This window comes from Antechinus flavipes, chromosome 4 (assembly GCF_016432865.1).
Source record: "Antechinus flavipes isolate AdamAnt ecotype Samford, QLD, Australia chromosome 4, AdamAnt_v2, whole genome shotgun sequence".
NCBI lineage: Eukaryota > Metazoa > Chordata > Mammalia > Dasyuromorphia > Dasyuridae > Antechinus > Antechinus flavipes.
In genome coordinates this window covers 284,673,379-284,695,849 of record NC_067401.1, presented here as the reverse complement: position 1 = coordinate 284,695,849, position 22,471 = coordinate 284,673,379, and the positions used below count along the sequence as shown (strand labels likewise).

Here is a 22,471-nt window from a genome sequence, read left to right as displayed (position 1 = left end):
GCTGTCTGGGAAGAAAGAATTGTATGAAAGTTTTGGAAGAAAGTTGGCTCCAACATGAATCCCGTGTGGGGAAGGAACACTGTTTTTGCTTTTCCTTATAGTTAACAGTGCTTAGCACAGTGCCTGGAAGAAGTAAAGGCATAATAAATGGTTATTGAATTGAATTTGACCTAAATTTTACAAAGTATGACATGCTTCTTCAGTTGAGGGATTTGGAGAAGATAAAGAGAAGAAGAGAGTTAAAGAAGCTATTACCTTTATCACCAGCAGTCCCAGTTATCAGTTCCTAAGACTGATGAGTTGGAAAAAATCTAGTCTGATCCTCTGATTTTACAGTAGGGAAACTGAATCCCAGAAAGAGGTAACATGTTTCTTTATATCAGAATTACTTCCACGTGAGTCCCCTGAGGACCCCAGCATTTCATCATGTTTTGAAAGAAATCCTGAGTTCTCAAAAGAAGAATCAATAATGTGCACACTATGAGGTCCTACCAAGCTGGGAAGGAGAGGTGGATTTTGTCTTCCGTGTAAAGAACAGACTAAACAGACATTTATCATCAGGAAGTTGGCAAGGAGTTGGACTTTTTTTTTCTGCCATAGCCCCTCAAAAAGACTGTCTGCCAGAATAGAGACTGTTTGGCATCTATATGGGTAGAGAGGGTATACATATTTACCACTACTACCATTACTACTACTGCTTTTAAGTTTGCAAAGTGCTTTACGCATGTTATCTCTGTTTGAAGGAGATACAGCTTCTAAGGGAAAGATAGCAAGAACCCTAAAGTTCCCTGACTTTAGAATGCTATTTTCTAACAATCTGTCAATGAAATAATCTGCTGGTCTATGACAACCATGTTCCTGAGACTATAAGGAATAGACCACTGCTCTGATCTACCTCTGGGCCATAAAATTAGCATATCAGTGACTTGAAGCACCTGATCTTTCTCTTTTTTCCTATAAATATCTTCTTGCTCCTGGTTCTTTGCCAAATGCTTTTGGAATTTAGCCTACTTCAGTTGGCCTTACAATTACAATAAACTTTGTCCCTTGACTTGGAGATGGGTTCAAGCCTACAAATTCTTTTGAGAAATCTCTTGACATTGGCCGGCCATCCAAACCTCTTGGGGTCTCATTTTGATCCTCACAGCAACTCTTTGGTATAGGTGCTATTATCATTCTCATTTTTTTTGATGGGAAAACTGAGGCACAGAGAGGTTACTTGACTTGCTCAGTTCTGAGGTTGAATTTGAACTCAATTCTTCTTGATACCAACCAGTGCATTATCAACATTACTAGGTGCCTATGATATCAGGAATCCTTGAAGTCAAAATTTCACAAAGCAACTTTCTCCGTTGAAGTTTCAATACATCATAGGTTGATATAAGAAATCAAATGGGAATTTGGAAGTAATTTTGTGGAAACTGCAAGTGACACAGAAAAAGTTTAGAAATTAATACATATGTATATTATTACATATTATCAACATGTTTTGTCTTTTAATACTATGATAATTCAAACTTCTTGTACTAAGAGGAACAAAAAAATTTTACAGGTATAGATTAGTCTTTTAATGTTAGGACTAATAAGAATTCCTGATCAAAACTAATAAGAAATCAGAATTGTTTCATCATTTTTGAGTTTATATTTAAAAGGTAGGAAAATCTGGCATTGGATCAATTTAGAAACTGCAGAGGGACTGAGGTAGTGACACTGGTTGCAGTAGAAAGATGAATGAAGTTGTTATTGTTTGTCCTTTGTTCTCTAGAAGACCATGACCTCAGGGAGGTGATGCCATGCTATGCAAGTGAATTGGATTTAAGTGAGGGAGGGCTGTGCTAGGACACCCACTTCACTTTCCCTCCAAAGCTTGGGCTTTTTAAAGCTAAAATCTTCCCAGGTTTCAGTTTAACTGAGGCTGCAGTCATTCAGTGATTAAGACTAGGGGCTATAGAGTCAAAAAAACCTCTTTCACTTTAAAAAAAAGTCTAACGGACTGAGATGGGCCCTCACATGTCCCATTCCTAGCTTTGTGCTATCCCACACTCATCTCTTCCTTTGCCAGTTTCTCCGTTGGAAGATGGTAGTTGGGAGATAGTGAAAATAGTTTTAGCTTAGAAGTGGTTTCCTTTGTGTAGATTTCCCACAGAACTCATCCTAGTTGTCTTTTGCTAACTACAGAGAAGAAATCAAACAGCCACTAGTTGGGAATTTTGATATTAATATTTAGAATGGCGTAAAGAATAAGACAAGCTATTTTGAGAACTGTCGGTTCATTTTATTAAGAAATGAGCAGGGGCAGTTAGGTGACGCAATGGATAGAGCATCAGCCCTGATGTCAGAAGGATCCAAGTTCAAATTTAGTCTCAGACAGTTAAGACTTCCTGGCTGTGTGACGCTGGGCAGGTCACTTTACTTTTGCCTCAGCAAAAAAAAAAAAAAAAAAAAGAAAAGAAAAGAAAAGAAATGAGCAGCATGGTTTGTCTATTAGAAAACACACTGGCCTAGATAATCAGCAGGTCTGAGATCTAGTTCTGGGTCTGACATGACTTTGCTGGGTGATTTTGGCCAGTGTCTTAAATGAGATTCCTCATTTGATAAATCCTGAAGGTTAGAATAATTTATCTCTGACTTCATTCCAAGAGTTAACTTTCACCTCAGACTCAGAGGGAAAATCTTTCAAAATAAATATCTGGTAGACCCCCGCATAATTTTTGCAGAGCATGTCAAATTTCATTAGAATAGTTTCAATAGCATTTAAAGACCAGTTACATCAAGAAGCATTAAACAAAATGTTTCAATTCTAACAAATGGTTCACTTTCATCAGCAGGAATTTATGATTGCATCTCTTTCCATATATAAAAGTTTAATAGAAGTACTCAAAATCAGGTCAGGAAGGCAGTAATAATTGTTGAACAAGCTGTGATGCATAGTTCAGAGTAAAACATTACTGACATGTTACAAATCACTCAAGTGATATACTCTTGTGTAGCAGGGACCTTCAGAGAATATCCAGCAAAACTCAAAGTGAGGCAACAGAAGCATATCATGAAGTTAAATTAGTATGTATGTTTTAGATTAGAAAGAAAGAAGTCTATTTCTCTAAATTTTCATCAACACTCTCTTCAGAACTCCCTTTCCTAGTATCTCATTTATATGGATTTAGATAAGGCTGACAGGTTGAAAATCTGATATTCATCAAATTTAGTTAAGATGGAAACATAATTTCAATTATTTTTAAAAGAATGCTTTTGCGGACTCTCAGGAAAATGACATTTATTAAACTAAAATAATGTTCTTGCTTACTGAAAGCAATTAAGTTTTGTAGTGTAAATAAGAGTTAACTTTTAAATGATTACACTAAGCAATAAACCTATAATGTAACTGGAAAAATTGATGAAGCATAGTGTGTGTATATATATATATCTATATCTATTGTCTTGTTGGTAAATGTAATTGTAGGAATCAAATAATTAGAGGCAAAAGTTTCATTTTAAGTACTCTATTTTTAAAATTTATTATGTAATTTTTAAAAATTATAGCTTTTTATTGACAAAACATAGGCATGGGTAATTTTTCAACATTGACCCTTGGAAAAACTTCTGTTTCAACTTTTCCCTTCCTTCTCTCCACTCCTTCCCCTAGATGGCAGGTAGTCCCATACATGTTAAATATGTTAAAGTATATGTTTAATACAATATATGTAAGTAATTTAATTTTTATTAATTGTCAGTAATTTCATTAAACCAATATTTTACCACTTTGTTTTTGCAAAATATTGCAAGATTTCTTCTGTATTTAGTACAGCTCTGCAATGTGACAAATTTTTGTGAGGCATTTTCAAATTGAACAGATGTATTGCTTAATTGTTGCTTTGTGATGCGTTTTTAGTAGTAGATTCCTGAAAGTCTATATATAAGGTTATAGTTAACATCTTAATGGTTTGTGCTGTAGTTTCCCAATTCATAAATTTTAAACCAAAATATTTATATCTACTCTTTATTTCTGAAATGAATAAAATTTTATTGATTCCTTCCATATAATATAATAAAATTATAAACAGTTAAATGGTTTAATAATGCCATACAGAATTCAAAATTCAAGTTTTGTTTTTATAATTTTTCAGATTTGTATGACAATATTTGGAAATAATTTTCATTCTCATACCATTTTATCTGAAATTTTTGCTATATAGATAGCTTCATGCTATATGCATGAAGAACTAGATTACATTATGAGTACTTGTGATTTTCACAGTCAGAATTGGGAGAAAAATATATGCTACATGTTGTATATACTGGAGTATATATACACACTATATATAGATATATAAATATCTGTATATATCTTCTGTGGGAAAGGTAATCTGAATTTAAATCTACATTAGCAGATAATCACATGTAAACTGGGTCTGTAAAATTGCAAAATCATGCAGTAAAGTCTGCCCTGCATAAATATCAGATTTTCTGGTCACCAGTGTCATTTTTTTCTGTCAACATCTTGGTAAGCTTGATAAGAAAAACACCTCCAAAAAAGCTCATTGCTTACTTCATTCTTTATTCTCCTCACTTGTCTGTGCAGGGACTTTCTCCCATACACCAAAACCTTTCTACCAAGAAAAGGGAAAAACAATACATATTTCAATTAATAACAGTTCCCAGATCTTTCTTGGATAGATGATAATTATGCCATTTACAACAATGTAGCAATTAGCTGATTGTTTTTCCCTTGTTCTTTTAGGTTTTAAGTATCTCTCTGTAGTGTACATTTACGATTAGGTATGCAGGTCCTTATTAATCAATCACATGTTTGAGTGCCCACTATTTGCAAAGATCTGTAAGACACTATTCTTACTCTGAAGTAGTATGTGGCCTATTTAGAAAGATAAAACTTAGGTAGATAATGCCATTGAATTCAATCAATTTATTTAGCCTACTATATTCCAGGTGCTTTCTAGGTGCTAAGGTTGTGAAAGCAGGTATAAAATCATCTTTGCCCTTTAAGTCACATTATGTAAGGGGTACGAGGAAAGGGGAGATAGTATATGCACAGATAAATTACACATATATACACATACACATATGTCATATATAGACTTATTTGTGCATATATACGTGTATATAGATTGATCTCTGTACATGTTATATGTATGTTTATGAGTACCTTGCATATACACATGTACGTGCATGTGTGCATGCAGTATACAAAGTAATTTTCAGGTCAGAAGGTGATATATCAGAAACACTAACAACCAAGGAATCAGCAAAGGTCTCTTGTAGGAAGGTGTACTTGAGCTGGACTAGAGAGAGATGGAGAATCAGTGATTAGAATGAAGGGCAGCAAGCAGGCTATGGTGGCTGAAGTCTGAAGTGATTGAGAGGGAATATATATAATCAGCTTGGAAAAATAGGTTAGAGTCAGACAGTAAAGGACTTTAACTACCAAACCAAGAAGTCTGTTTTTATCCTAGAGACATTAGGGAGCCTTTGGAGCATCTTGAACAGGAGGGTGATATAGGCACACCTGTTTTGAGAAATGTTATTTTTTTTTTCTCTCTGTGAAAAATGAATTGGAGCGAGCAGATACTGGAGTACAGGAAATCCAGTTAGAAAACTGACATAATAGTCCAGATTTCAGGTGATAACAGGGGAGGTCAGAAAAGGATGAATTTGAGAATTGCAGTGTGAGAATCCAACAGTCAGTAAACATTAAGTACCTGCTATGTGTCATATTGTGCTACATGTTGGGGAGACAAAAAGAGGTAAAAGACAGTCCTTGCTCTCAAAGAGATTATAGTTTAGTAGGGAAAACCGTAGGCAGACACACACACACACACACACACACACACACACAGCAAGCTATTATTCAAAATAGAAAATAATTAACAGAGGAAAGACCCTGGAATTAAGAAGAGTTGGGAAAGGCTTCTAGTAGAAAGTGGGATTTTAATTTGTATTAAGGGAATCCAGAGAGATCAGTAATTGAAGTGGAGGGGGGAGAGCATTCCAGCCATGGGTGACAGACAGAGAAAATGTCCAGAGCAGAGGGTATTGTTCATGGAACAGGCCAGAGGCCAGTGTCACTAGATTGAAAAGAACATGAAAGAAATAAGATGTGATAATACTGGAAAGATAGGAGGGAGCTAGATTATGAAGGGCTTTGAATGCCAAACAGTGATTTTTGCATTTAATCTTGGAGGTGATGCAAAAGATTGACATGATTGGACCTTTATCTAGGAAAATCACTTTACTGGGTAAATGGAGAATGGATAGGAATGGGGAGAGACTTGAGGCTGGTGGATCCAACATCAAGTTACTGCAGTAATCCAGGCATGAAATGAGTGCCTGCACTAAGATGGTGGTAGGATCAGGGGAGAGAAGGGAAAATATTTGAGAGATGTTGCAAATGTGAAAGATCTTGGGAGCAGATTGGTTATGGAGCAGCAGGGGTTGAGAGATACTAAGAAATCCGATAGTACTCATAGATAGTGATCTTGCTAAATAGGGAAGATGGTGTTACATTCTATAATAATAGGGAATGTAGGAGAGAAGGAGGGTTTAGGGAGAAAAATGATGGGTTCTGTTTTAGACATAATGAGTTTAAGCTATCTACAGAACACCAGTTCAAGATGTTCCAAATTTGGAGATCAGCAGAGAGTCAGAGGCAGGATAGGTAGATTTGCCAATCATCATCCTAGAGATACTGATGAAGTCAAGTAAAATTGTGTAGAGGAAGAAGAGAAAAAGCAGAACAGAACTTTGAGAGACATCTGTGGTTAAAGGATGATTTGGAAGCAATTAAGTAATTAAGGCAGAAAAGGAGTGATCAGGTAGGTAGTAGAAGAACCAAGAAAGAGGGTTGTCTTAGATAACTGTATAAATATATATACATATATTATATTTAACATATACTTTAACATATTTAACATGAATTGGACTACCTGCCATCTAGGGGAGGAGGTGGAACAGAAGGTTTTGCAAGGGTCAGTGTTGAAAAATTACATATGTATATGTTTTGTAAATAAAAATCTATAATAATAATTTTTAAAAAGAAATAAACTTGAGCTGCAATAAAAAATAGATAATGACCAGCAGAATAATGAGGGGAAAAAAAAAGAAAGAGGGTTGTCTTCAAAGCCCAGAGAGCAGAAAGTATCAGGGAAGAAAGAGTGATCAGCAGTGTCATGTGGAAAGCAGTGAGACCAAGGAGATAAGTGGTTGAAAAAAGACCATTAGATTGAGTGACTAAAATTTCACTAGCTGCTTTAGAGAGAATAGTTTCATTGGAACCAAAAAGTCTGAAACTGGATTATAAAAGATTAAGAAGAAGCCAATGGAGAGAAAGTAGAGGCAACTATTTAAATGGTCTTCATGAAGAGTTTTTACTATATAACAAAAAGTAAAAGAGAGGACCATAGTTAGCAAAAGTAGAAGGATCGAGTGAGGATTTTTTTCAGAGTGGGAAAGACGTATACATTTATAAATAGTGGGAGATGAGAGAGAGAGAGATTGGAAAAAAGTGAGACTTTTTTGGTTTGGAGTTTATTTTTTTCCTGGTTTTCCCCTTTCTATGTCTTCTTTCACAATATGACTAATGTGAATGATTGTGCATGCATAACCAATCAGATTACTTGCCATCTTGGGAAGAGAAGAGGGAAGGGAAGGATAGAGAAAAAATTGGAACTCAAAATCTTATTTTTAAAAAAAGTTGAAAACTATCTTTACACATAACTGGAAAAAATTAAATTCTATTTACCAAAAAAAAGTGAAAGAATTCATAAGATGTGGCAATTAATTGAGATTTACATAGGTAGTAAGTGTAGAGGATGAAAAGATGAGACTTGAGGCATGTTGAAGGATGATCGGAATTAGATGAGAGGAGAAAAAGCAATATTCTGAAAAATTGAAATAGTATTAACAAAGATACTTGTATATAGAACACTGAGTAGACCAATTTGGATAAAAAGTTTTGGGTTTGAACAGGACAGTTTTATAAAAGAAAAATGAGACCAGATTGTGGAGGATTTCAAATGTCATGTTCTTAGTCCATGAAATTGGCCTTATCTTGTAAGTCCTGAGGAGCCTTTGGAAGATTTTGAGCAAAGGAATGATGTAGTGAAAATGATCAAAGAACCAGAAGTTAGAGCTATATAATTAGATAAAGGTAATACATATAATCGTCACTAGATTTGTTCTAAACAACCACAGATACATATCTATACATTATATCTATCTTTTCACACAAATAGGGTAGTACAGTGAATGGAATGCTAAGTTTGAAGTCAAAAAGACTCATTTTCCTGAGTTCAAGCTTGGCATCATACAATTGGGAAAATTACTTAATTCTGCTTCAATTCCTGTAAAATGATCAGGAAAAAAGTAAGTGGCAAACCCCTCCAGTAGCTTTACCAAGAAAACTCCAAGAGGTATAACAAAGAGTCAGATACAAGTGAAAAATAACTGAATGATAACTGCTTCCAAAAATTTGGAATTATATTTAAGTTTTGCCACTGTGGTAGCATTTTTTTTCTGAATATATATTTACCCATTTAAATGAGTAATAGCACAGTAATAATGTCTTTGTGGAATTAGGTAATAATTCATGGAGCTGGTTCTGTTTGAACTGGGCATAGGATTTCAAACGATGGATCTACAAAGCAGTAGTAGTTATACAAGGAAGAGGAAGTGACCTGAGTAAAGGGCTCAGATGAAATGAGGTGTAAGATGGGTTAGGGGAAATGACTAGTATATTAGTTCATCTATGTCATCTGGTACAGATTATCCTTTAGGTAGTCATGAGTCATTGGAGGGTTGTTTGTTTTATTTTAAAGCAAAGGAGTAAATTTTGAATATAAAACATTATAATTTGTATTTAAATTTTTTTCTATTTCCTTTTTTTCAGAACTTTTTTTTTATTAAAGCTTTTTATTTTCAAAACATATATGCATGGATAATTTTTCAACATTGATCCTTGCAAAACCTTGTTTTCCAAATTTTCTCCTTCCCCTAGATGGCAAGCAATCCAATATATGTTAAACATTATAATTTGTATTTTTATATATGTTTAAATAGTAGTCATCTTTGAAAAGTTGTGAACAGGTGGCTAACCTTAAACAGACATCTATACTACTATGAAAACAGAACCTAGTGGAACTAAATTTTATTATTGGCTCAGGGCATCAGCCTTTTTTTTTTTTCCTCTTTTACTTGGTTCTTAAAAAGAATCCTCCTTACCTATTTTCTACTTAGAATGGGTTTAAGAATCCTTGACCAAGGTAATTCAGTGATTTATAGTCTCAGAGAACAGGCAAACAGGAACAGTTGAGATTATGGATGCTTATGCTGCAGGTTGCTGGGAGGGTAGGGTAGAGGAAGGGAAGGAATCTGCTTTGAGATCTCCCTGATAATTACTTATTTGAGGATTAGACTAGATGATGTTGGAGTTACTTAAAAGATATCAAGACTAGAATTTGAGTAACCCAAGACTAATATTAACAGTTAATAAATTCCCTTTGCTTTAAAATATCACCTGGCTGTTTGAAGTTTACCAGTTAGCTACTCAATCTGAAAGTCCCCCCATTTAGGGATTAATTGGTGTTTAATAAACTATAAAAAGTGCACATATCTTTTGGAAAGTTTATATATTCTTTGGAGATTTGAGTCCCACCTTGTGTGAATTTGTTTAATGGTTTAAACAACTGCTTATGAGAGCTGTTGCTATACTAAAGGAAGCTGGGTTACCAAGTTGATAGAGTGCCAGGTCTGGAGTCTGGAAAACTCATATTCCTGAATTCAAGTCCAGCCTCAAACACATACTAGCTGTCTGATCTTGAGTAAGTCACTTCATTCTGTTTGCCTTAGTTTCCTCATCTGTCATATGAGCTGCAGAAGAAAGTGGCAAACCACTTCGGTATCTTTGCCAAGAAAATCCCAAATAGAGTCAGGAAGAATCAGATATGACTGAACAAATGCTTTCAAGTTTAGTAAAATGACTCTGTTCCTTAATTCTTCAGTTTTTACATCCGAGATTCTGTAGAGCACGTATACTTATAGTGAGGCATACCTGAAAAGTAGCATGTTAGCTCTGATTGGGTTCTGGTTCCTATTCTGCCACCTCTGAGTAGAATAATGTTTTTTTAATACCCCCCACAGCTGGAAGTGTTCTTTCCCTTCTGTGAGCTGTCATGGTATTTTATTTAGATTTTTCCCTTGTGTATACACAATATACTTTGTATGATGTTTACTTTTAAACTCATCTTATTTCTGTTATTAAATTCAACAAACATTAAGTGCTTGCTAGATATAAACTCTGGCAATACAGAAAAGAAGAAGAGATAGTGCAGCTTCTAATATCAGAGAGCTTATAATCTAAAAGAGAAATATAGTATATATACTAATAATGTCCCAAGATAGAATATGATTGGGGCAAAAGAGATTTACAGGCCACATATTGTAAAAAAAAAATTGAGAAGTTGCCATTCAGCTGAAAGATAGTAGTGAAGCATACATTTTCAGATACAGTTAATGTATTTATTTGTTTTGCTTAACTGTACTTAGTTATTACCATGGAGGCCTTCACCCAGAGATGGGAGCCATTGGGAAGTGGCAGTGATGTAAACCCCAGCTTACTCTCACCATCTGCTTTCTTGCTGTTGGACAGAGTTAAGGGAGATCACTGGACCATGCTAATTGGGTTCACTGCAAATTTATTTAAACTAATCTCAACTGGGATTTCACTAGAGCAGGGCAATCCTTCTACTCTTTCCATTTAATTCCTTGTCCTATTCTATAGCACCTATTTCAAATCTTCTCATCTTCCTCTTGCCTGGAATGTATTTACTCCTCACCATCTCCTATATTCTTCTCTGGCCTCTTCCAAGACTTAGCACAATTCTGTATGTTGTAAGAGGCTTTTTCGGTGCCTTCCCCCTGAGATTACCTTCTATCTTCTCATGAATATATTTTGCATGTATTTAGCTATTTACATGTTTTCTCCATCATTAGAATATAAATTTATTGAGCACAGAAGTGTGTTTTTGCTTTTCTTTATATAGCCAGCATTAATTGTAGTGTCTGACTCTTATTACTATAATGAGTATTTAATAAAAGCTCATTGACTATATATATAAATAGAATATAAAAAAGAATATTAATGAAACTTTTTTTTTAAAGAAAAAATTTGAGAGACTGATGCCTTTAATTTAGAATGATCAAGAAAGCTTTTTGAAAGAACTAGCACTCAAGTTAAGCCTAAAAGGAAGAGAAAAATCTCAGGAAGTGGATGAGAAAACAAGGGGAGCAACCTCTGAAAATGTTCAGTCAGGAGACTACAGAAGAGATGCCTTTAACATAAAGTATGTGAAAAAGGAGTAGAATAAAAAAAGATGGGAAGGTTAAACTAATGCCAGATTGTGAGAAGTATTAATTGCCAGTTTAAGAAGGTTGAATTCTGTCTTCTTCTTAAACTGGTTTGTGATCCCATATGGAGTCTCATAACTAACTGAATGTGGAGATTGTGAAGTTATGATTTATCATGTAAATGTTGATTTATACTTATATGCCTGAGGTTGCATAAAAATTTCTCAGGCAGAAAAAGGGTCACAAGTGGAAAAAGTTTAAAAAGTTTTGCAGTATGAAGGTTTTTGAACAGAGATCAAACTTGTATATTAGAAAGGTTATTTTAGTAGATTGGGGAAGGATGAATTAGAAAAGGGTAAATTGGAGGTAGGAAAATCAGTTAGGAGGCTATTATAACTAAACGAGGTAATGAGGGTCTAAAATAGGGTTAGCTTTGTGAGTGGCAAGGGAGACATTAATCCTTGAGATAATAGACTGGTTGGTTTACTGAAGTAAGTCAGCTGTAACATAATTATGATGTGCCTACTATGTGCCAAGTGTTTTTCTAAGTGTTGGGTATATAAATAAAGGTAAAAGATAGTATCTGCTTTGGAAGAGCTCTCTGTCTAATGGGGAAGACAGTGTATAAACTATGTATGGGATAAATTGGAGAAAATGCAATTATCCCAAAGAAGCAGGAATTAAGGAGATTAGGAAAGGCTTTCTGTAGAAGGTGAGACTTGAAGGAAGCTAGGAAAACCTGTAGTTAGAAATGAAGAGGGAGATCATTCTAGGTGTGGAGGACAGTCAGTAAAAATGACTGAAATCAGGAAATGTTGTCTTATTCAAAGAGCACCAAAAAATTGACAGCTAATTGAGTTTTGCAGGAAGGAGTTTGGAGAAGAAAAATTCTAAAGGTAACTCAGGTTTTGAGTTTTGGTGAGAGGAAGGTTGTGGGGCTATTCAAAAAAGTAGAGAACTTGGTAGGAATGAATGAAAAAAAGATTTATTAAGTACTTTTTCTGTACAAAGCATTGTGTTAAATGCTAGATATGCAAAATGAAAAGTAACAGTCTTACAGTAGCTCCTTTTCTAATGGGGATGACAACACATATGGAAGGTTTCAATTGCAAGTCAGATGGAAAGGTCCCATGGTCTTTATGGTGAGCCGTATAGCAGATGGTAATGCTTTTTCTTTAGTGTCATTTTCACTGATAAAATTATATTAGCTTCTTATGTTAAAACATTTGAAAATGCCAAGGACTTGGATGCCAAAAATTTCCTTTTCTGATCTTTTGGAGTTGTGGCTATGTAGCACCTACAGGTGCAGTTGCCAGGTTGCATCTCCCAGGGTCATGGCTGAGGGGCCTGTTCTGAAAGCATTATTATTGCCAGTGCTTTTAGATTCAGGGTCCTGGGCTATCTCCATTGGAGTCTGAAGAGAGATGGTGGTGATCATTTGATTTGCCTGACACAGGCTGTCTGTCTCTGTCTCTTTTAGGGTATAGTTTTTTGCTTTCTTTTGTTTAAGAAGGAAGGAGAAGATGATAAATTCAATTTTGAATATTAAACTACAAGTGTCATTATAGGAGATATAAGTTATCTAGTAAGCAGATGGAAATGTGAAATTGGAACTTAGTAGGGGATATTGGACATGGTTGCATATATCTTGTCTTTCTGCTTATCTATCTTTGTTTATCTAATTATTCTGTCTATAGAATATGTTTGAAAGTTATCCAAAATTTACACTTACACTTACATGAAATACAAAGAGTTATAGTTTTAGAGAACTTTATTTAAACTCTGGCTTTGACACTACATTTGAGCTTTGGGCAAGTTACTTAATTTTGGCCTCAATTTCCTTATCTATAAAATGAGATTAGATTTAGTTTTAGTGCAGGAGTTCTTTACTTGGGGTCTTCAAATTTACTTTTATTATTTTGGTAGGGGCAGCTAGGTGGTGCAGTGGATAGAGCACCAGCCCTGAAGTCAGGAGGACCTAAATTCAATCTGATCTCAGATACTTAACACTTCCTAGCTATGTGACCCTGGGCAAGTCACTTAACCCCAATTGCCTCAGCAAGATAGATAGATAGATAGATATGTAGCTCAACAAAATTGGTGTCCTTAACAATCCTATATTTTATTTGATATATTTTAAAACATTCTGAGGAGGGTAATCTATCTAAATTTCATTATCCTGTCAAAGGAATACACACACAGAATTAAGAATCTCTGGATTATCTGATCTTTCAAGTCCCTTTCAGTTTTAAATATATAACTTCTGGAAGTGGATAACATTATTAATAAAATAGAGAAAAAAGGACTTAGGACCTGGGAAAATGTACATCATAATGAAGATGAACCAGTACATGAGACTAAAATGTTTTTATTGTTCATTGTTTTTAGTCATATCTGACCCCATTTGGGGTTTTCATGGCAAAGATATTGGAGGGATTTGCCATTTCCTTCTCCAGTTCATTTTACAGACAAGGAAACTGAGGCAAACATGGTTAAATGACTTGCCTGGTATCACACAGCTAGTAAACGTACTAAGGTCAGATTTGGACTCAGGATGGTGAGTCTTCCTACTCTAGGTCTGGCACTCTATCCTCTATGTTACCTAGCTGGCCAGACTAAGAAATAGCAGAAACAACGAAGAGGACTGTGAACATAATAAATCTGGCACTAAATAAAACTGAACTAAATTAGCCCAGAAAAAAGATGTGTCATGGAAACCAAGGGAGAAGAGGTGATTGAGAAAGGACCATAGTGAATAATGTCCATTATGGTACAGGAAATTCAAGAGTTCTAAGGTCTTGAAAGAAAATATCTGTTTTATTTGTTTTAGTATTTTATTCAGTGTTCTGCATATGGTAGATATTCAACATATATCAATTGAATTATTGACCTTGGGCAGATCACTTTTCCCTAAAAAAATCTAAAGATTTTTCTCATTAGCCAATTAAGGACTTAAATTCATTTATCTTTAATATTCCTTCCTTCTATGATTCTATGTTAACTACTTCTGACTTGTAGGTAAGAGTATTTCATATTTAATGAACATCTATTTTTATTCTGGACACTGTTTTGGGCCTTCTAGGGTATATAGAGAAATTGATTTGGAGAGAGAGACTTGGAATAAACTCATCTTGATGTTTTTGTTAGGGAGAAGCAGGATAAAGGTGTTCAAACTTTTCATACTTTATATAACCATCACAGTCACTGTTATTTGCATAAATTAGAGAAATATTTAGGTGGCAGTAGGAGAGATTAAAATCAAATTTTTATCATAGTATCACTTAGCTCCTTTTCTAGTTGAGATAGTAGAGCTTTGAGTATATTTCTCTTTTTTTTAAACACTAGCTTTTTATTTTTCAAAATACACGCAAAAATAGTTTTCAACATTCACCTTTGCAAAACCTTGTGTTCTTTATTTTTCTCCTTCCCTCCCCATATCATGCCTCCGCTAGACAGCAAGTAATCCAGTAGATGTTAAACATGTGCAATTCTAAACACTTCCACATTTATCATGCTAAACAAGAAAAATCAGATCAAAAAGGGAAAAAAATGTGAGGGAAAAAAAATAAGCAAGCAAACAACAATAAAGGTGAAAACACTGTGTTGTGATTCCTAGTCAGTCCCCATAAGTCCTCTTTCTGGATGCAGATGGCTCTCTCTATCACAAGTCTATTGGAATTGGCCTGAATCACCTCATTGCTGAAAAGAGCCAAATTGATCACAGTTGAGCATCACATAATCTTATTGTTGCTGTGTACAATGTTTTTTTGGAGGGGGGTTTGATAAGAAAAAAACTTTTTATTTTTTTATTAAAGTTTTTTTTTTATTTTCAAAACATATGCTTAGATAATTATCAACATTCACCTTTGCAAAACCGTGTTCCAAAATTTTTTTCCCTCCTTTCCCCTACTTCTTCCTCAGGTGGCAAGTAATCCAATATGTTAATTAAACATATGCACTTCTATACATATTTCCATAATTATACTACACAAGAAAAAATCAAACCAGAAAGAAAACGAAATGCAAGCAAACAACAATAAAAAAAGTGAAAATACTATGTTGTGATGCACACTCAGTCCCTACAGTCCTCTCTCCGAATGTAGATGGTTCTTTTCATCACAAGACCTTACAATGTTCTCTTAGTTCCACTCACTTCACATAGTATTAGTTCGTGTAAGTTTCTCCTGGCCTTTCTGAAATCATTGTTTCTTATAGAACAATAATATTCCACTACATTCATATTGTAACTTATTCAGCTATTTCCCAAATGATGGGCATCCACTCACTTTCTAGTTTGAGTATATTTTTCTAGCTAGGGATAATGATAACTTGGGTATCTGCCCATAAGTTGGACAGCCTTTGTTCTGAGAGCTTCAGAAAGATATTCAAAAAGAGAATAATTGGTCAAAGAGAAAACAGAAAGATTTCTTAGAACAATTCAGAAAACCGGATCTGATCTTGTCCTGAGCTTTTCTTTCCTTCTAATATAAACTGGCTTAGTGAAAGAACTCCTGGAGCCGTATCCCCACTATAGGGGAGAGGCTTGTTCATCACAGTATCCATAGTGAATATTGCATAGCATTTTGGTGACTCTGAAGTAGCTAATAGTTGAAGACCAGCTGAAGCAGAGGTGTGAGACCTTGAAGGAACAAGTGAGATCTACCAAGTTGCATCTTGAAGACAATAGCTAGATGATTTGACCCTCTAAGTACCTAGAATTTAGAGTAGCTATTAAGGCTTATGGGTAAAAAGAGACTCAGATGTTCTATTATTGGGGGCTTCTCTGAGATTTTAACTCAGAACGTCTAGCTGCAGGGATGAGACTTACTCTCAAGGAGTTGACAATCTATTTGGAGGAGTGAAGCATACATGAAATGAAATAACTAAAGATTAATACATGGCACTTTCCACTCCCCTGCCTCCACCCACCAAAATCATCATTTCCTATACAACACATCAGGACTTGCACAAAGAGTGGGTGGGGGCCATTCTCTCTCCAAGCTTATCTATTAATAGAGTATGGTCCAATTACTATTTAGCCTCATGTGCTTGGGACCTCAGTGCATCAACTCAAGCCTCAGCCCATTACATCTCCCGCTTTCTTTTGTTTTAGAACACAGGTGATCATGCCATCCCTGACTCCTCAGGGAGGTCAGAGCCCCCAAGGGGAGGTGATCACACCCTCCCTGATTTCTCAGGAAAGGAGGTGAAAGCACCGAAAAGGAGGTGATCACCACCCCCCTGACTTCTCAGGAAGGGAGGTGAAAGCACTAAAAAGGAGATAATCACGCCCTCCCTGACATCTCAGGAAGGGAGATGAAAAGCACCAAAGGGAAGTGGGGGTTGCTAGCAGGTTTCTGGGCTCAAGGGTCTTATTATGCACAAACCCATCAGCATGGGAACACATAGCACATAGCAACAACGCAGAGGCTATTAGTGATGACTCTCCCCACAGTCAGTGCAGGCTTGATGTGGTGTAACAAACATGAATTATGCACCCAAGTAACGGTATAACAAACAATATAAATCAACAGTATGATGTAAAAGATTGCCAGAAGTCCTAGAAGGAGAGTATGTAAACAGCAGTCACACATACACCTTCAGCAGCCAAGAGATAGTCCAAAACCAGTCTATTGTCCATTGCTTCACATATCAGGGAATCCAATGATCCCCCCAAGTTTTTGAAGTCCAGCAAAAGTCTTTTTATGTCTTAGGGAATTCAATGATTCCAGCAGATTTTGAAGTCCTGTAACAGTCTTATCATTTCTCAGAAAATCCAATGATTCCTGAGGGTTTTAAAGTCCAATGATTTTCTATGTCCATAAGTCAAACGCCATAACTGCCACGCTCTTTCAGTGGTGGGCACAATCAGCAACAGAACCACCCGATGTTTCTTGGGTCTTCTCCTTCGTTTCAAGGGTCTGCTCCGTCTCTCTGCGATGGACAAGGCGAATACGGCTCGTTGGCACCCATCTGATTCCTTCTCCACCTGTAGAGATACAAGCAAACCCTCTCCCCCAAGCAGTTAGCCTATCTGGTCCCTTCCATTCACCACTTTCTGGGTCTCTCCACATCACCTGGCGATTATCTAAAGATAGTGGAGCTGCTCGCACTGGACATTGCCCTTCCGGTGGGTTATAAAACCTGTCTGCCGGAGCCAGTGCATCTTTGTCAAAAATCAAGAAGTTAATAGTATAAAGTGCTAGATTTAGAAGCTCTCTAGGGTTACCTGTGGCTCCCCCTTTCTTTTGTTTTTGGAGCAGCGTCTTAATATCTCTGTTTCTCCTCTCTACTATTGCCTGTCCTTGAGAATTAAAGGGTATGCCAGTGGTGTGTAAAATCTTATACTGTGCACAAAAGTGTGCAAAATGTTTGGAGGTGTATGCAGGACCATTGTCTGTTTTTATTGCTTGTGGCACACCCATAATGGCAAATGCTTGCATGAGGAATTCAGTGACCACTCGGGCTGTCTCTTTTGCTGCTGGTATGGCAAAAGTGAATCCTGAAAAGGTGTCTACCACAACATGGATAAAAGACAGACGACCAAAAGATTTATAATGGGTCACATCCATTTGCCAGATTTCATTGGGTCTCAAACCACAAGGGTTCTTCCCTGGAGGCAGTGTAGGAGCATGGAAAGGAAGGCAAGCCGTACAGCTTTTTACTATGCTCCTAGCTTCCTCTTTTGTAATCCCAAATTGTAAACGCAAAACTCGAGCAGCCTGATGGTACTTAGAATGGGATTCCTGGGCCTCCTGAAATAAAGGTGTACTGGCTAACATAGTTAAAAGGCTATCTGCCTTTGAATTCCCATCAAAAATAGGGCCTGGGAGTCCACTATGTGAGTGAACATGCAAGATATAAATCTTACCTGGATGTTTTCTCACTTGCTCCTGAAGTTCCTTAAAGAGCTGATATATATTAGAAGCTGCAAATTTTATTTGGGCTGTGGCAATTCTTTGTACCACACCTACTGAATAGGCTGAATCAGATATTATATTTATGTATGGCTCAGTGGATAGAGCACCAGCCTTGAAGTCAAGAGGACCTGAGTTCAAATCCAGCCTCAGACACTTAACAAACAGAAAAAATTGTCGAAAGCAGCAAAAGCAAAAAGAAGAAGAGAAACAAATCAGCTAACAGAGAGAGATGTGAGCTGAGCCAACCGTGGCAATGGCAATCCCAAAAGTCTCTCCTCCCCTTCCTTTTCCACTCCCCTGCCTCCACCCACCAAAATCATCATTTCCTATACAACACATCAGGACTTGCACAAAGAGTGGGTGGGGGCCATTCTCTCTCCAAGCTTATCTATTAATAGAGTATGGTCCAATTACTATTTAGCCTCATGTGCTTGGGACCTCAGTGCATCAACTCAAGCCTCAGCCCATTACATGGCACTATTTGAAAAAAAAAGTTGGGGGGGCAGTGAGGTGGCACTGTGAGATACAGCATCAGCCTTGGAGTCAGGAGGATCTGATTCAAATTTGACTTCACACACTCAGCAACTGTGTGACCACGGCAAGTTACTTAACCCTGCTTGCACTCCCCTCTCCCCCCCAAAAAACAAAAAAACTCCACTACCAATAAGTTGTGTGTCAGAATCCTGAGGAAAACCTGAAAATTTACCCCCTCCTCTCCACTCAGCAACAACATGTGTGTGTGTGAGTGTGGCAGGGAAGGGAGAGTGTCTCTATAATGTCCAGATTTTGCATACACTCCTGAAAAATAAGTTGTGATATAGCTATTAGGTGGAAAGGAATGGTAGTAAAATCACAGGATTTGTAGTCAGAGGACCTGAATTAAAATCATGTCTTTTCTCCTTATTATTTCTGTAACTATTACATGTCATTTCACCTCTTTGGTTCTCAGTTATAAAGTGAGGGGAGTAATTTAGGTGATTGCTCCTTTGCCAGTTCTAAATCTTAAGGACTTTTTATTTATACAGCATTTTACATACCAGAATGCACTTCCATAGACATTTCACTTGATCTTTAGCAGTGTTACTACTGGATCAAAAGGACCATACCTATTCTTATAAGACTATGAGAAGTGTTACTACTGGGCTTATATCCCAAAGAGATTTTAAAGAAGGGAAAGGGACCTGTATGTGCAAGAATATTCATGGCAAGTCTCTTTGTAGTGGCCAGAAACTGGAAACTGAGTGGATGCCCATCAATTGGAGAATGGCTGAATAAATTGTGGTATATGAATATTATGGAATATTATTGTTCAGTAAGAAATGACCAACAGGATGATTTCAGAAAGGCCTGGAGAGACTGACGTGAAATGAGCAGGACCAGGAGATCATTATATACTTCAACAATACCATATGATGATCAATTCTGATGGACCTGGCCATCTTCAGCAATGAGGTGAACTAAATCAGTTCCAGTGGAGCAGGAATGAACTGAATCAGCTATACCTAGGGAAAGAACTCTGGGAGATACTAAGAACCATTACATAGAATTCCCAATCACTTCTATTTTTGTCCACCTGCATTTTTGATTTCCTTCACAGGCTAATTATACACTCTTTCAGAGTTCAATTCTTTTTGTACAGCAAAATAACTGTTTGGACATGTGTACTTAGTTTGTATTTAATTTATACTTTAACATATTTAACATGTATTGGTCAACCTGCCTTTTGGGGGAAGGAATGGGAGAAGGAGGGGAAAAATTGGAACAAAAGGTTTGGCAATTGTCAATACTATAAAATTACTCATGCATATAACTTCTAAATAAAAAAAAAAACTATTTAAAAAAAAAGAATAGGTATGGCAGGTTTCATTAGTCATGTTTTACAGGTAAGGAAAATGTATATTTGAGAAGTTAATGCTTTATTGAAAGTAATATGCTTTGGAAATGGCACAAGAAGAACTGGTTGATGGGATCATAGATTTGGAGCAGGAAAGGACATTATAGTCCATTATAGTCCTTTACAGTCCTTTACATTCTACAGATGAAGCTTTTGTGATCCATGGAGGAGGTTAAATGATTTGTCCAACTTCATGGAGGGGTACTTTTCAGAGAAATGATTTCACCCAGGTCCTTTGATACAAAAAAGTATACATCTGCAACTTTAAAAAATTCAAAACTATATTCAGTATTGTTTCCTTACATTAACATCTTTTTCTTGATGTCTTCAAGATAAAGCTAAATGACTACTTATCAGTTATATATCAGAGTGGTCTTCTTTTCAGCTAAGGATTGAAATATATGATCAGTGAATTCCCTCTAATTCTGATTCTCTCAAATCCAAAGAAAAAGTGGGTGACCACTTGTCCTCCAGGATAATGTAGAAAATAGTTCTGTATAAGTCCAGGTTGAACTGTATGGTTTCTTAGGTTCCTTCCATTTTTGAGATTTTGTTATTCTGAGGTATTTGGATAACTCAGAAGTTTTTGATCAAGGAAGTTACCTTTCTTATGCTTGTATGGCCCTAATGAGGTGGAGAAGAAATTGGAGCCAGAGAATCCAATGAGGATGCTGTTGAAATACTCGGGTGTTTCTTCCCATTTCTCAAAGTCTATATTTTCTGTAAAGATAACACACAACTAAATGCTTCTATCCTGTTGTTTTCATTTAACACAGTATTAAATTCACCTTATTAAATAAGTAAATTCATCTTACTAAAGTGTCTTAAATATTTTTGTCTAAAATAGAGGAGCCAAGTTTTAAGTAGTTGACCACATGATCAAAAATCCATATGTGTGTGGGCCACATGAATTTAATCATATAATTAATTACATTCAGCTTCAATTATAATTACTAATTGCTCTAAGCCTGCTAGCAAGACACCTGGCAGTAGTCAGTTACACAACAGCAGTTGACAGGTGGTTAGGTCCTACTAGTTCCTATGTGCAAGCTAATTAGGTAAAATTTTTTTTGCTTAAAAATCTCAGGTGGGCTGCATCTTTCTCCCCCTCGAGTAGGCAGCTTTTGGCCTAAGGCCACATGTTGGCCATCAGTAGAGAGAATTGATCTCTGTTTAGACTCTTAGTCTTTTAAATCCTTTTTTAAATGCTTCATACAGGCTCTACCAGCTCTCCAGTTTAAATACTAAGGTGTTGGAAATGCTTCTGATGATGGTAATTCCATTAAATAGGATAGTGATTTGTCATTTTTATCAGTAAGGAATTATTTCTGTTTTACTTTAAACATGAGAAACCTCAATTTATTTTGATATATCACTGGTATCTTGAAAGATTTGACTTTTGGAATTAACATTTATCTAAATACTCTGTACCTTGCCTTGACTTTAAGAACATTTTGATCTTGTTCACATTTAGAAAGACTGGCACTTTCTAAATTCTGTGCACTTATGGAGTGCATCCTTTCTTATGGAAGAATGACATTTTATCTATTAGTCTCATCAAGGGTATTGGTTACTTTGTGACTGAGACTCTTAAGTTCCATTCAGCAACTGTGGATACTTAAAAAATATTTTGTCTTATTCTTTTTTCTTTCTATGTAAATCCCTTTCATTTTTATGTGAGATCATCTTTAACTTCAGTATATTTCCCTTTTTAATTTTAAAGAAAGAAGCTTTCTGGATTTCTATTCTAGGAATTTCTGGCTGAAAAATTATATTATTTGATAGGGACTGTAGTCTCAAATATTGAGATTTTAGAGGAAAAGTGTGAAAAGTTACAAACTTCTGAAATAATCTTGACATGCTGAATCTTTTATTTGAAAAAAAGTTATCAGTGCTATTTTGGTTTTGCATCACAGACATTTTAGAATTTCTTTCCTCTAAAATTTTCCTTCTTCAAAATAAAAATAAAAATTACCAAGTATAAAAAAAGCATGAGTAAAATGGAGGGAAATGAATAATTAACTATCATAACTATGAGTGGTATGAACTCATCCCTAAAATGGAAGATGTTAATAGAGTGAATTAGAACCCAAAATCTAGCAATGTGTTATTTACAACAAACCCACTGGAAACATTAATACAGTTAAAATGAGGGGTTGGAGCAAAACTAATCATATCCAATCTGAACATAAAGCAGGATTAGCGATTATAATTTCAAATAAAGCAACAACAAAAACAAATTTGATTAAAAGAGAGGGAGACTTTTGGTGAAAGGTAACATAGCCATTGAATATTAAGTACT

General features: G+C 35.9%; 1 protein-coding gene across 6 annotated transcripts in view; it reads left to right on the top strand.

Moving 5' to 3' along the window:
- Window positions 1-22,471, top strand: part of PDSS2 (decaprenyl diphosphate synthase subunit 2) — a 342,888-nt gene that overhangs the window by 1,530 nt on the left and 318,887 nt on the right. The gene's annotated exons all lie outside the window — the stretch shown is intronic.